At 40.5% G+C, this 16241-nt stretch overlaps 1 long non-coding RNA gene across 1 annotated transcript in view; it reads left to right on the forward strand.

The window, feature by feature from the left end:
* Positions 1–946: 946 nt before the first annotated feature.
* The window catches only part of LOC121163654, a 43083-nt gene continuing 27788 nt past the window's right edge, over positions 947–16241 (forward strand). The window contains exons 1-2 of the long non-coding RNA XR_005884933.1: positions 947–1030; positions 1725–1874. This is a non-coding gene — a long non-coding RNA (uncharacterized LOC121163654). The remainder of the gene's footprint in view (positions 1031–1724; positions 1875–16241) is intronic.

The raw sequence follows: 16241 nt of genomic DNA on the forward strand, positions 1-16241 counted from the left end.
TTCTCTCCGACTCCTGCAGAGCCCAGTACGCCGCCTGTCTCCAAGCAGCCACAGGTCTCAGATCCTTGGCGTCTTCTCCAAACACTCAGCGTTCTTGGATCTTAATGTGTTTTTAAGTAGGAATAAGACCATGAGGCTTATCATGAGTAATAAGGCTTGATCATGAATAATTGTTACAGTCTGATTGTTCAGCTGCGAAGTAGAAGGTATCTGTTAGCTTGAAGTAATTTCGATGAAATGAGTGCCTAAATTACAGTAGTTACTGTATAAAAGGGAGTGGCTGATATTGTTTTCCTGTTTGTATAGTTATTTCCTGGATGTAGCATCTGTTTGGGATATGGGCTTGGTGGCGTTCTTAAGGTTTGCTGAAATCTTTGTTATCTCATTATGTTTTGCTTCAACTTCTTAGAAACTGTAGAAGCATCTTCCAAGAAGGGAACCCCTGGGGATGTGTCTTGTTGCAGCCTCAGCCCTTGCTGCTTTCTGTCTGAACACGGAGGAAAGCTGCATTTAACTTATCTGCAGAAATGCCGTTGAAACAGTATTCTCCTCTTCTCTAGAATGACCCCTTATCAGTGTTGACTTGGCTTCCTTCTGTTTTTATAGCAGAAAATTAATAAATGTTTCGGATGCGATCTTAAGCCAAGGTCGGTGGCGATGGCTCCGTGCCGCTTTGAAATGCCCATTTCCCCCCAGCGCGTGCTGCCCCTTCTGAAGCCTGTTATCAGCGCCTGCACATTTTTTGTTACCGATTGTCATTACATTGTAAAGACACTGTCTGCATGATGGCTCCTCAACCAGAGATGTCTGGCAGCTGAAACCTACCGGGAGACAACGAAGGACATGCCTGACCTGGGGAGAAAAATGGCACAGAAGGAATTTACATGTGTTTGACATTTATATTCTTTGGAGTCACTTTTTTTCACTTGGAAAATTCGCTGAACTTGCTATCCCCGGCAGAAGCGTGGAATCTAAATGCAAGAAAGATGGGAAACCCACTTTGAAGATGGCGAGTGGGAAGAATGAGAAGGTATTTTCTCTTCTGGCCTTTGGTGGCTGTGAGAAAGGACAAAATTGTCAAATTAACAAGGTCATATTAACTTTAGCTCCTGATGTGGAGGGTAGTTCCAGTCCTAACAGCCTCCCATCGCTAACATTCACCAGAAGGCGCTAGCCAGGTGTTACCTTCATTATTTATAACCTATAAAGGGAGTGCCTTGAAGGGGTCTCCGTGGGAACAAAAAGAGGCTCATTTGCATGCTGAGCTTCTGCTCGGTACTGGTGCAATTCCACATGGAGACTGTGAGCCCGAGTGATCCACCTCCAGAGGGAGCGTCAGCGCATGTCTAAATTTTAATTTTACTTCCTAACAAATGCAGAACTCATTTGTTGATCAAGCATGAACAGAATCCCTCTTTCTAATAAAGGAGTAACAGGAATTGGAGTACACTCTGAACTACAGTGCTGGAGGTATCTACATCTGTATAACATTAGTTGTACCTTTTGTCATGATGGAGAACTCTCAGTACCTGTGATACCCAAATCTCAGTATCTACATTTATTGTATTTATATAAAGTGGCTAGCTCCTACTCTTTTAAGTAGAGATAAACCCCCTTAATTTTTTTTTTCTTGAAAGACCAATACACAAACCGTACATTTTAGAGAGATCTTCTGGCTGGTGGAAGCTGACAGTCCTGTCTTCTGGCTTTTCTCTTTCCCTTAGCCAAGCCTCTCCTGCCTCTGGGAGGAATGCACTGACTGCACAGTTTGGGAAACACTAGGCGGAGGAAGTGAATGGAGCAGCTGTTGCCACAAGAGGATTGCATTGACTAGTCATGACCTCTCGAGGTGAATGAAAGGAACAGCATTACTGGTAGGACAAGTGCAAGTGTGTGCATGTGGGGTGTGTGTCTATTTGCAAAATTGGTTTTCAGAAAAAAAAAATGTATAGCTTTTGAATCTTCTCATTCTTAGTATTGCATAGCCTTACAATATTTCCAGAAACTGAAAGAAACAACAAAGGATCATGTTTAAATATTTGTTTCTCAGCCTCCAGTTGGCGTCATATGATGTTTCTCTGTATGCACGCCTCTATCATATATACTAATAGACCCATTTATTCTCTGGTGTGTTGCTGTAAGTTTAGCCCAACTGCATGCAACACAAAAAGAATAGCTTCTTAAAACAAAATGTGTGCGTGCAAAGTGGAATGGAAACTTGGTTTGTGGTTTATGAAATCTGCGACCACTGGTACAAACGGAAGGAGCGAGGAGGCTCCCAGAAGAACATCAAAGTTAGGTATGTCTTCACAGTTCAGGCAGACCATTGGGCGTGGGCCTGTATTAATTAATCAGGACTTTACAAGGTTTTTATAAAAAAAGGTTTTTAAAAATTATTTTGTTTGAAAGGCAGAGGTAAAAGAGAGGAGGATAAAAGAAGGGAGGACTGGAGGACGAAAGGAGAGAGAGAAAAACAGGGAGGGGGAAAAGTAGGGAGAGAGAGAAGACAGAAGAGAGAAGAGAGGGAGGAGGGAGACATTCCATGCGTTGTTTCACTTCCCAAATGAGTGCAGTGTCTGGAGCTGAGCTGACCCAAAGCAATACTGAAGACGCAGTGAGAACTGCCCATACTACTGTCCTCCAGCCTGTGTTGCAATTCACATTGGTCCTTCTTGTTTTCTTTTTTGCCTGAAGTTTTTCAGTTCACTTTACATTCACAGATTTAATATTCTATCAGATATTAAAAATCAACAAATAAGCAGAAAAATTAAATTTTTTTCAGTTGATTCTTGTTTTAATTAAAAAATATGATTTGCATACACATGTGTGTGAAAGGATGACTGACAGAAAGAGGTATCTGACTTTCCAAAAAAAAAGAAACAACCCTTGTAGCTCTTTGAGCTGCAGCTGACTGAAGCCAGGAACCTGGAACTTCAGCTGGGTCTCCCTCATGGCTGGCAGCAGACCATGGACTTGGGCCTTCTTTCCAGCCTTCCCATGCGCACCAGCAGGCACCAGCAGCTGAGGCACAGCAAGCAGAATTCCAAGTAGCGTTGTTTTGCGATGAGGCCTGCCAACAGTGGTCTGTTAAGTTACTGGACCACAATGCCACCTCCTTTCTTTAAGAGTCAGAACCTCATAGCATTTTTAAGTGAGTGCTGATCGCTTTAGGCTGAAGGATCCATGCTCCAGCATGTCCGAGTGCAGCCAAAGGAGTTGGTGAGAGCCTGTGATGATCTCACGAGCGGGGCCTGCTTTCACAGGACAGGGAGTAATACCACAGTCTGTGCATTCTGGTAGCTTAGTCAATAAACAGAACTGCTACCTTTTAAACATGAAGATTAAAACTATAAACAGATGCAACATGTATGAAAACAGAAGGGAAAATACCAGTTAATGTGAAAGATAGAGAAAAGTGCCTTTGGTAAGCTATAACTTCTTTTTACATTAGAGGTATATGGCTGTTCTTCATTTTAATGAATGTTTAATGGATTTATTCTTAAATACAAAAGGAATAAATGTACTTTAGAAAAGTTTGGGGGAAAAAAACAGAATAGTACAGAAAAGTAGGAAGGAAAAAAAGCTAAGAATTTGAGGACTCTTTTCTCTTTTTCCTGCTATTAATATTTCACATGATTCCAAATGGTGGTACTGTTTTTAATTTTGTATCATAGATATTTCCATGAATTTTATATATGAAAGTGTCAGATTTTCAACTGTTCTATTTTTCATACTCTTACAAAACATGTTTTCCTGATGTTCACTTTGATATGGCTTCTAGCATTTTTTTCAGTGAGAAAGCTGCTAGGAGCATTTTCAAGATTAAGCTTGACTTGTTCTCTGTTTTGGTTTTTAACAGAATTCTTTGATGTCTTGTATTGTAGGCATAATATCTGTAATTCAATCCTAGTTGATGTATTTTCTTTATATTACTGTATTGATATAAGGTGAACACATTTCATGTAGTTTATATAAACAGATTGAGAAACAGTGATCCATTAAGTAAATAATCCAACATACAGTAACCAGAAAAAAAGTACCAAGGACTGTGAACAATATTCAAATCTCAAACTATCAGATGGGCACATACAGATAGACGATACTTTTTTGCACTCTGTATGTTCATTGCCATAAGTCAGGGAAAACATGATATTTGTCTTTTTGAGACTGGTTTATTTCATTAAGCACAATGGTTACCATCTGTATTCCTTTTGTTGCAAAGATAGGGTCATGTTTGTTTTATGGCTGAGTAGTAGTCTTTAGTGTGTGAGTGTGTGTGTACAGTACATATGTATTACATTTTCTTTATCAAGTCATCAGTTGATGGATATTGAGATTGGTTCCATATTTTAGCTCTTCTGAATTGACCTGCAGTAATTTGGGATACATACATATACAAACTCTCATACACTGGTTTTATTTCATTCGGTAAATTCCGGGGAGTGTGCTGGCTGGGTCATATGGTAGACATATTCAGATTTCTGAAGAACCTCCACGTTGTCTTCTACGATGCTCGCATCAGGCTACATTCCCCCCGGCAGATAAGAAGGGTGCCTCTTCACCACACCCTCACCAGCATTTACTGTTTTGTTCTGTTTCTATAGTAGCCATTCTAATTGGCATGAGATGAAACCTCATTGTGGTTTTTATTTTCATGTACCTGATGGCTAATGATCCTGAATATTTCTTCATGTGTCTGTTGCCATTTGTATTTCATCCTTTGAAAAATTCCTCTTCATGTCATTGCTCACTTTTTAACTGAATTGTTATATTGTTGAGTTTTTTGAGTTCTTTATAGACTCTGGGTATTGCTCAGTTGACTAATTTATAAATATTTTCTCTCATTCTGTTCCCTCTTTGTTGAGTGTGTTTTCTTTGCAGAAGCCTCTTAGCTTGATGTAATTCCATTTGTTTATTTTTGCTTTTATGCCTGTGATTTTGGGGTCTTTACCAAATAAGTCTTTGCCTGTGCCAATACCTTGCAGTGTTTCCCTGAAATTTTCCTCTAGTAATTCATTGGTATCAGGTTCTAGATTTGATTTTGGTATGAAATATAAGTTGAGGATCTTGCTGCAGACTTCTGAATGTCGATTTCCAATTTTCCCAGGACCGTTTATTTCAGTTCATTGATCAGAGATTAGTTGGTTGTGGATGCATGCATTGGTTTCTGTAGCTTTTATTCTGTTCCATTGGTCTGGGTGTCTATTTTTGTGCCATTACAAGTTTGTTTTGATTGCTACTGTTTTGTGCTATGTCCTGAAATTTGGTGTTGTAATGCTCTGGCTTTGTTTTTGTTTAAGATGGCTTAGAAATATGGGGTCTCTTGTGATATGAATTTTGGCTTTTATTTCCCCCCCAGATATCAGAATAATATCCTTCTTATTCTCCCTTGGATCACATTGATTTTGTAAACTGCTCTTGCATCTTGAGATTTTGATGATATTAATTCTTCTAAGATACTTCCATTTTTTGTACCTTATTTTTTTAAATATTTTGTTTATATTGTATATTAATCTTCTTTGTAAAGTTCTTTCCAAGGTGTTTAAATTTTTTGTAGTTATTCTGAATGGGACTAATCTTACAATTTTTCCCCCCAGCATTGTGTATACAAAAGCTGTTGGTTCTTGTGTGTTGATTTTATATCCTGCAATTTTATCAAACTTTCTTAAAAGCTGCAATAATTTCTTTGTGGAATTTTCTGGTTTTCCAAATTAGGGTGGTGCCATCTGTAAACAGTGCTGATTTGAACTCCCCGTTTGCAATTTTTTATCCCTTTTATTTTTAATTTAATGACATTGGGTAGCATTTCTAGAACTATATTGAATAATAATGGTGAAAGTGGGCATCCTTGCTTGATTCTGGATATTACTGGAGTCCCTTCCAGATTTTTCCTATTCAATATGATGCTGACTGTGGAGTTGCCCTGTGTAGCATTGATTTGTGTTAAGGAATGTTCCTTCTATACCTAATTTGCTTAATGCTTTCTTTTTATCCCGAAAGAATATTGTATGTTTTCAAATGCTTTGCCTGCATTTATTCAGATAATCATCAACTCTTTTAAAATTAATTACGAGTAAAAAAATTTTTATGATTTGCAAATTTATACACTTGCATACACACACACAGAGGGAGAAAGATGATTCCTTCTATTGGTTCATTCCTTAAGGGATGTAACAGTGCAAAGCCAGTCTGAAGCTAGGAGCTGCCCCAGTACTTGAGCCATCTTTCACGGCTTTTCAGGCACATTAGCAGAGAAATGAATCCAAAGTGGAACCTTAGGACCGAAATCATGAATCACAGCAATGCTAGTGTTAAAGGAGGTGGCTGTCACCCGTGAGCATTTTTACTGGACTATTCTCACCTTTTGGGGATATAGGAAATTTTACTTTCAATTTCCAAAGACTCAATATGTGAGTCTATGAAAGAAACCAACAACAGTTAACAGAAGGGGAAACCACATGGGGGTTACACAAATTATGAGAATCACAAAAGGGGCAGATGATTGCAGCTTCAACAGAGTTTTGAACTGCAGAATAGGGACTTGGGCTTCGGGTGGAAGGTGGCAATCCGGCCGGTGGAGGAGTGAAAGTGTGACGAAAAGAGTGTGTTAAAGTACAAACAAAACTTCTTAGGCGGCAGTCTTCATGTTCTCTGTTCCATGCTGTTTCTGGGAGTCACTCAAAACAATTACATTCCTCCTGGAGAGCCTTCCCTTCATTCCCTAGGGGACTTGAAGGACACTCCTTCCTTGGGCTTCAGGAGGCAAAGAGAACAGGCTGCTGGAGCGAGAGGGTCGGAGAGACCTTGAATCTGAGACTCAGGGTACAAGAGCTCAGGAGTGCTGCTCTCTGAGCTCCAACAGTGCACACCGTTCCTGGTTTTCACTCCATGTTAGGTTTTGAGCATTGCTTCAGCCTTGGTTGCCTCACGGCCGGTCTATCACTATAATTTGCGCATGATAGCTTCATTATATAAAAATGCTACCTTTGTATACAGGCTGTCCCGGTGGTGGATAATTATTTCCATCAAGTGATGTCTGTACTTGTCAGATTTCCTATTTGCAGACAGCCGGAGGAGTATGTAATGCTATTTATTAAAGGTTTAAGTTGCATTTCATTTCCTACCATGGGATGGAGGCTAGAGGGATATATTTGTTGGTTTTTATCGTTCCTTTTTCCTGGGTTAGCCCTGCCATCCTCCCCCCCCCCCCAGTCTGTTTCCATCTGGTTGCGCGTCTTTCATCTGTGTCCTTGAAGGAATTGTTCAAAAACTTAAGACTGCAGTCCTTATTAGGTGAATGCTTGTTAGTTTATCTTTTTTTTTTTTTTTAAGATTTAATTATTTTTGCTGAAAAGGCAGATTTACAGAGAGAACGAAAGACAGGGAAAGATCTTCCATCTTCTGGTTCACTCCCCAAGTGGCTGCAATGGCCAGAGGTAAGCTGATCTGAGCCAGGAGCCAGGAGCCAGGAGCTTCTTCCTGATCTCCCGCGTGAGTACAGGGTCCCTAGGCTTTGGGCCGTCCTCCACTGCTTTCTCAAGCCGCAGGCAGGGAGCTGGATGGGAAGCAGAGTATCTAGGATAAGTAACTGGAGTATCTGGGATAGGAACTGGCATCCATATGGAATCCTGGCATATGCAAGGCGAGGACTTCAGCTACTAGGCTACTGCATTGGGCCCAGTAGTATACCTTAAACTTGTGGCTTGTCATATTATTGTATTTGTGGTGGTGTGATAGAATTTTTATAGTTATGCAATTTTTCTTTCCTATTTCAATGTTCTAAGCAAGAAAACTGATAGAACATTTCCATATAGGAAATTATATTGATGGTTTTATTTATTGAGTACCCCATCTTCTCCTTCCTGTTTGAGATCTGTCGTTCCCAGTTTGCCTTGTGTGTATAGATCTGTTGATTTGGGGCTGTCCTGTGGCCTAGTGGTCTAGTCCCGTTATCGTCTACCATGATAAAGTAACAGTCAGTGGCAACAGCTTTGTAATTATCTATCAGTTAGCTGTCTCTTGTATTACTTTCCTTCAAAACTCCTTTAGATATTCTTGGCTCATTAATGTTATGTAAAAATTTTAGCATTAGCTTGTCAATGTCTATGAGACATTGCATTGAGATCCATAGATGGCTTTGAGAAAAGCTGGCAATTTTCTGACGTTGTATCTGCCGAGCATACGCGCAGAAATGTTTTTGTTTCATGTTCCTTATATTCAATAATGTTTGATGACCATCTCTAGAAAGGATAGTAATATTTTTGGTTACACATACCAAAATTTTATAAATTAAATATATGTATTTATAGTACTGTATAGATGTTATTAGAGTAAACTAAAAGTTCACTATTTTAATGAGTTAATGTATGAGCTACCTCTTTAATAATATATTCAGAAAACTTATTACATTTTTAATAATAAAAATAGAATTTCAAAGCAGCTCTCCAGAACTTTTTAGATGAACATATGATTGTATGGTAAATCACATTAGTTGCTTTTTTTTTTTTAAAGATTTATTTATTTATTGGAAAGGCAGATCTACAGAGAGGAGGAGAGACAGAGAGGAAGATCTTCTGTCCAATGATTCACTCCCCAAGTGAGCGCAACGGCCGGTACTGCGCCGATCCAAAGCTGGGAACCAGGAGCCTCTTCCGGGTCTCCCACGCGGGTGCAGGGTCTCAAAGCTTTGGGCTGTCCTCGACTGCTTTCCCAGGCCACAGGCAGGGAGCTGGAAGGAAAGCGGGGCCTGCCAGGATTAGAACCGGCGCCCATATGGGATCCCAGGCGTGCAAGGCGAGGACCTTTAACCACTGCGCCATTGCGCCGGGCCCTCCTATGTACAATTTTAAGAGCATGATGGTACTTGTACCCTATCCTTGCTCCCACCTTCCTCCCGATTTGGTTTTCTTTTCACTTTTACAATGATACACTAAATAAATCTGGTTTCCTAGAGTCTCCAAGGATCTTTAAGTTCAGAACTAGGTTTTGCCTTAGTGGCTAAGGCTTTCCCACTGCAGCAGGGTGCAGGAAGCGGGAATTCTGTGGACTTGCAAGCACTGGTAGTGAGGCTCGGTCTGCTCTTGAGCGTAGACGGGGTGCTGCTCCTCGCCTTTCGTGCAGGCGGCAGTCAGCCACACACTTGTCCTGCCCACTTTTTGGTCTTGGTTGTAACCCAAGCGCACGCTGCTCCCGGCCACCTCTGCGGTTTCCCGTCCTCGTCCTGTAGCCCTAAGACTCTATTATTGTGTACTTTGAATTTTCATCACTTTCTGCCTTGTGAGATGCATGTCTTGTTTTATAGATCACCTTTCCCCTTTTCATATTTTTCCTCTTGTAGTTTAAGGTATTTATTTGTCTGTTTAGAGAGCATTTCTTATGACGTGAGTACATCACATGACCTAGACTGGATTTTCATGTACTTGAACTTCTCCTGAAGTAGGGGCTCTAGTCCTCGCCATCCAGTCTCTTCTGGCTGCCCATGGTTTCGCATCATCTCGGCTTTTGTCGGTGGTGCCTGTCTTGGTGGGCTGTGAAAAATCTGCTACTGTTGAAGTCTGGCTTCAGAGTGCTTGGTGTTAATCTCGAAAGATTTGTACACTTTGCCTTCTCGCCAGCCTCGGAGGCGTTCCCTGCATCTCTGGGCTCCTCCTTAGTCCCTGGACGGTCAATTACAGAAGCCATCCTTTGCTCCCAAAAAGTGCTCTGCCTTGCTGGAAGAGAGATCGATGTTTAAACTCTCCCTGTAGGTAAAAAGCACTAACTGCATTCCATATATCTAATTCACAGAAGAAAATGAAGTTAAAGCGGTTGAGCAGTCTAAGTAATGAAACTAATGACTTGAATTTTTCTAAGAACTTTGTTTCTTCTGCTCAAACACTCTCATGAGTTTTTGTTTGCCCTACTTCTTATCAAATCTCAGCTTAGATGTCACCTCCCTGGGGAAGAGTTCGATTTATTTACTGCCCTTTTCAGCATCTGGAAATTATCTTGAGTGTGTATATTTTTGCTTTGCCTTTCCCACTGGAATGTAAAGCCTTGATAGCATACCCTCCTTGTCATTACAATGCCCTAATATGTGGCATGATGGGCAGTGCTCAGCATATAATCATCAAGTCCTTGGCCAATGCAAGCATGGACTAACCCTGTCCATGATGAAGCATTGGTCACATGATAATCTATAATTTAAGGAACACAATCGTGATCACTGAATATGAGGGCTGGTGATTGGTGAATGAGACGAAAGTAAGGTTGACTTTTACTTTTATCCATTCTGTATCGATAGTTCTTGATGGAGTACTAGCCAGCTCCTCCAGCCCCTGACATATAGTTGGAGTTCATTAAATATAGGTGCCCTGAATATATGCCAGATCTGCCCTCATGGTTGTTTCCCATGTCAGTTGGAGTAATCATTAAGTTTCTCTGGGACTTAGTTTCCTGACTGGCAACATGATATGGATGTCTTGTTTATGTGATAGAATTACTGTGGTGGTTAAACGAGTTAAGACAGACGTTTATATGGCAGTGCATGAGAAAATTTAGTGTCAAACACAGCTAGAGGGAAAAGGAACATTACTGTTCTTGTGCCAGCAGCATGTTTCATAGAGACAGAAAAAGATCGCTGAGAGCCGAGGATGATGTTACAGGAGCTCAAAGATGGGAATAAAGCTAACGCGTGGGCAAGGAGACCCGTGGGAAGAGAGACTGCTGTTATAAACTTGCTATCATCATCAAAGGAGTTGAAGATTGGACCCCTTCTCTTGCCTAAGATAGTAGTTATGTTGCTGTCAGAATCATGACAAAAGCTGTGAGAAGGGATGAATCAAGCATGCAAATTGTAAAATGTAGAGATGTTTTGGGGATGCCGTGAAATTACTAAATTTTCATCAAAGTGGAAGATAAAACCCGAGACGCGCTCAGTGCTTTCATTTATTTTTTATGGTAATACTTTGTTCCTCTGAGTTAAGCACATGTCATGGGCAGAGTGGCTGGTCTAAACGTTTTCTAAGAAAATGAGGACACTACACTGGATGTAATTTGATTTGAGAATGATCTGGCTGGCAAGAGAGGATTAAAGGAGTTGATCTGGTAATGAGCAGGTTGCAGAGCATTGGTTATTTAATTTTTAAATTTAGAAAAAGGTCTCATGAAACATTATAGACTTGCGGAGGTTAATTGTTGAATTCTGAGGACCTAGAAGAAATATATTTTATGGAGTCTTCATAACAGCAAAGACAAGGTAGTAAAATTTTGAGCATGAACCATGAACATGCTACCTAAGGAAGGTGTTTATGATATCTTCAAGCTGTGGAAAGCATGGGGTTCAGATGTACCAAACCTGAATGTAGCAATTTGAAACTAGGGGGTAGAAGGTCTTCTTTGACAAAACGGAAATATTGATGCAGGGTGAAACTGGGGAGGTTTGAGAAAAGGCAGTAAACGAAGGATAGGCAACGGTCAGGAAGAATCTTCAAGACTGGGTTACATTTATTAATGTCACAGTTTGTAGTCAGCTATGCTTTCTTTTGTTTCAGTTTTATGAATGACAGTGGGAAGGGTTAGAATCTTCCTTACCTGGTTCCTGAATTTCACTTGGGGTCCCACCTCCTGCACGTTTGGAGCCTAAACACAGGCTGTATGTGTGGCATGTTGTTTGACTTCAAATCTGACCTCAAACTTTGTAACCATCGCAGGAACCAGAAAACACGTTCAGTCTCATTCCTCTGTAGAACGGAAGAAGCAGTGACCTTATATCCCTAAGTGGTCCTAAAGTCTTTCCAAATTGCATCCTTTGGTAGGTTGATTAACTGGACCAAAAACTGAAACTAAATCAAGCTAAACAAGCTAAACTTAAATAAATTTTAGTCATGGCTATCGTTGAAATAACGGTTTTGCAAATACCTGTATTTAAGAAAGCTTAGGAAAACCGAAATAAGCATCCATATTCATATCAACTTGAAAACATAGCTTGAATTAACAGTGATACATTTTCATCCTTAAAAATTTGTGTTTTCCGCATGGTTTGAAATGTGCTGAATGTTTGATTCCTCCAAAATCCATTTTTTGGACATCCTGATTGTAAATATCATGGTCTTTGGAGGTGGGGGCTCCAGGAGAGAATTACAGCATGCATGGGCAGTGCTCATGTGAGGGCTCATGACTGTAGGAAGGGATCCCAGGGGCCTGCTGACACTTTGTGCCCAAGGAACAGGGCACTTGCAGAACCTGATTATGCTCAGACCCTGAACTTGCACTGCCAGAATCCAGAAATGTTGGGAGACATTTCTGTCATTTGTAGGGCATTTAAAAAAACGGTGCTTTGCTACAAAAGACAGAATTAAGATATATAGTTAGTGGTTCATTTAATTCTGAACCTTTTACAGTTACTGTACACATATAACTTGTCCTTTGGTTTCTAAAATTGCTTTAATAATTATATTGCACTAATTGGATTGCCATAAATTATTTACATAGTTGTTGAGAAAAGAGGCAAATTATAGAATGAGTAAATATATGTATTGCTTGTGCTGGTTTTGTGGTATAGCTGGCCGAGCCACCAGTTGTAACACTTGTAACAGTTTTGGGTGTTTATTCAGTCTTATAGATTATATGTGCCACTAATTTTATTTTACAGTAAAAAAGTAGTTACTTTTGAAAATATTTTATTATACAAATAAATATAAGAATGATAATAACTACCTCCAGAGCAGCATCCAAATAAGTCAACTTGTTTTATGTTTCATGGTTCCTCAGAATCTTAGTTCATATGTTATACATCACTGTTATAAATGTAACGTTGAAGTTGTGATACTGACAATCCTCACACATCACTTTACAGGCAGCATGCTCTTCCACGAGGATGACGTAGTAAAGATCTAATTAGCCTTGATGTGGTGCTTGTGATTCTGGAGTATCTGATCGAAGTGCAGGTTCATGTCCTGGTTGCTCGGTTTCCCATATGAGCCCCTTGCAAAAGCACCTGCGAAGGAGGGTGAAGGTGGCTCAAATTCCTGGCACCGGTGTGGGAGGCGAGGACAGAGTTCCTGGCTCCAGGCTTCAGCCTGGCCCACATCTAACTTCTGTGACCATCTGGGGAATGAGTCTGCAGTTGAATGACCTCTGTTATGTTTCATTTCTATATACTTGTCCTCTGTCACTGTCAACTTTCAAATGAGAATATATATAAATATACGTGTATATATATACACAAACTATATATATATTGTTTGTACTGGTGTTGTGTTACAGCTGACTGAGCCACCACTTGTAACACTGGTCGCAGAAGATGGCCCAACACGTTGGCCCTTGCCTCTTACTTAGTACACTGAAGTCGAGCTTTGGGCTCCTGGCTCCAACCCAGGCTAGCCCTGGCATTTGCAGCCTGGTAGGGAGTGAACTTGCAACTGCTTCTCATTATCTCTTCCTGTCAGTCAGCCTTTCAAATAAATGAAATCAATCTTTTAGAAAAAAAATCTGTCTGTTATCTTCATTTTTATTAGGGTAGGTAGCACTGCTAATTTTTCCCATCTTTAAGTTTTGTTGTAAAATACATACTGCGGTTGCTAGTGACTTTTTCCCATTTGAATATTGCTGCAAAGGTGAACTTTGGAAGTGGGTTTACTGGGTGAAAGAGCATTGCCATTTTGTGACTAAAGACTTTGTTTTGTTAAACAATACGTAATGCCCACCCATGAGTGCACATTTCTTTTTTTTTTTTTTTGTTAAGATTTTTATTTATATTACAAAGTCAGATATACAGAGAGGAGGAGAGATAGAGAGGAAGATCTTCCATTTGGTGGTTCACTCCCCAAGTGAGCGCAATGGCCAATGCTGTGCCAATCCGAAGCCAGGAGCCAGGAACTTCTTCCGGGTATCCCACACGGGTGCAGGGTCCCAAAGCTTTGGGCCGTCCTCGACTGCTTTCCCAGGCCACAAGCAGGGAACTGGATGGGAAGTGGAGCTGCCGGGATTAGAACCGGCACCCATATGGGTTCCTGGTAAGTTCAAGGAGAGGACTTTAGCCGCTAGGCTACACCACCAGGCCCTGGTTGCACATTTCTGTCCTGCTCTTCGATGGGCAAGGTAGACAACTCAACTGGTATCTGAACTTCAAACTCTGCTATTTGCTAGTAGGATTACCCTTGGCAAGTTACCTAAATTCTCTAGTAGCATTTCTGTAAAATGGGGATGATCATAACATGGCTTTGCAGGATGTATTCATGATTCATTGTAATACCGTATAATGGTCCCTTTACCTCTCGCTCTCCATAGTCACTATTTAACCCGATGGGTTAAAAAAAGGTGATTTAATTCTATATTTTTTATGAAGATGTGACCATGTTCAAGCACATTTATTTGATAATTGCAACCAGGTTCTATCTAGAAGATTCTAGTTTGAAGTCACATTTCCAGAAGCAGCCTGCATGTTAATGTCTCGGTGAATATGTAATACACCAGTCTGTCCTCCTTTACACATGGTTATCTTGCTACATTATCCAGTGTTAGACTGGAGGAAAAAAAGCATATTTTGCTTTCCTAAATTGTGTGCTCACGTTTTATATTATTCACTTACGTGTTGGTGTTTGGGGAGCTTTTGTATCCGTTTGCATGAGTTCCCCAAAGGCTGTATGTTTCTTCACCATCCTGTCTACTTACTGACACTGTTTGACCTGGTTGATTGGAAAAGGTGTCTTAAGCGTGGCAGTGGGACAGGAGGGAAGACTTTGAAGTGAACACGTTTCAGTGTGTCAGCTCGGCTGTTGAAGGATTCCTTTGCTGTTTTTTCACAGATCACAGGGAGGTGGCTTTCCACTTCTTGTGACTTTGTGTTTTGCCATAGCTCTCGCATGTTGTATCACAGTTGTTCATTTTAGATTTTTGTCTACCCCGTGGGGTGCTTGCTATGCTGACGAGCACGAAGGATGTATTATTTATTTATAAGAGAATAAGCTTTCAACAGATGCCAGGTGAACAAATACGTTTAAATCTGGCAAACTGTAGTGAGCTTAAGGTGTTTCTGATGTCTGCTGAACTTCACCAAAATATTCTGCTCAATTTTTTTGGATATCAGACAATTCCTGCCTTTTCCATTGGTTCCCACCTGTGTCCCTGGTGCCATCATGGCTTATTTCTTTCCTTTTGTTGTTGGTTTCAATGTCAACATTACATGTTCGCAAGCTGCTTGTTGTTGCTGTCTGGTTTGCTGTGTTCAAGAGTCAGTGATGCATTAAACTGACACATTTATATAAAACACATTCTTATCCGAGTCTATTTTTAGGTTGTCTGGTGTTTCATTCCACTGGTTTCCGCTCAGGGGCTGGAATTTTGCTAGGGTCACGTGATAAAATCAGGAGGCAGCTGTGCTTCTGCTCACCTGCATCGCAGGGGGAGGAACAGGAGAAGGAATAGGCTGGTTCAATCTGGAGAGGCCATGGTAGAGCGGGTTCAGTGTAGCCTGACAGCAGGGAGAATGGGTTGATGGATCCTTCTGGAAAGCAGAGATGTCCTACAGGATGGGGAGCAAAATCCGAAAGGGTGAAGGCAAAGAAAGAGGATTTTCCAGGTAGGGGAATCAATCAATGTGATTGTTCTGTGTTTCTGCTTCGGAAATGTTGCCGTCTTCACCAATGCTGTTTTTAAAGTCTGTTAGTGTTTTATCACTTTAATGTCTTTTTAAACAGAATATCCCCTCCACCTCCCTTATTTCATTTTGCCTAATGTATATTTGAGTTACTTTGTTGGTTTCCCAAGAATTTCTTTTTGGGATTGGCTAGGCATGGCTCCTGGCTTCGGCCCGGCTCGGCTCGGCTCTGAGCCATTGTGGCCGCTTGGGGAGTGAATCAGTGGACAGAAGATCTTCCTCTCTGTCTCTCCTCCTCTCTGTATATCTGACTTGGCAATAAAAACAAATAAATCTTAAAAAAAAAAATCTGCTGCTGTAGCACAGCTTTTTACTTTTTATGTGTTTTAAAGCCTTTAATATTTTTCTACAGATGAACCAGCTCTTTGTCTGTTTTAATATTTTGGTTTCAATGACCTAAGATGAAAATTTGAGAATTATTTAATTTTGTCATTTTTGTTCCATTAATGATTGGAAATTGAGTAGAATTCTTTGTCAATTTTTCTTTTGGTAAGTTTAAATGCTTTTATTATGGTGGAAGACTGTTTTAGATAATTGTACCATTTTAAGTTATGCTTAAAGTGGCTGGCCCCTTTCCAAACCATCACTAAAGGGAATATATGTA

The sequence above is a fragment of the Ochotona curzoniae genome, unplaced genomic scaffold (genome assembly GCF_017591425.1).
Source record: "Ochotona curzoniae isolate NIBS_2020 unplaced genomic scaffold, NIBS_Ocur_1.0 contig_1, whole genome shotgun sequence".
Lineage (NCBI taxonomy): Eukaryota > Metazoa > Chordata > Mammalia > Lagomorpha > Ochotonidae > Ochotona > Ochotona curzoniae.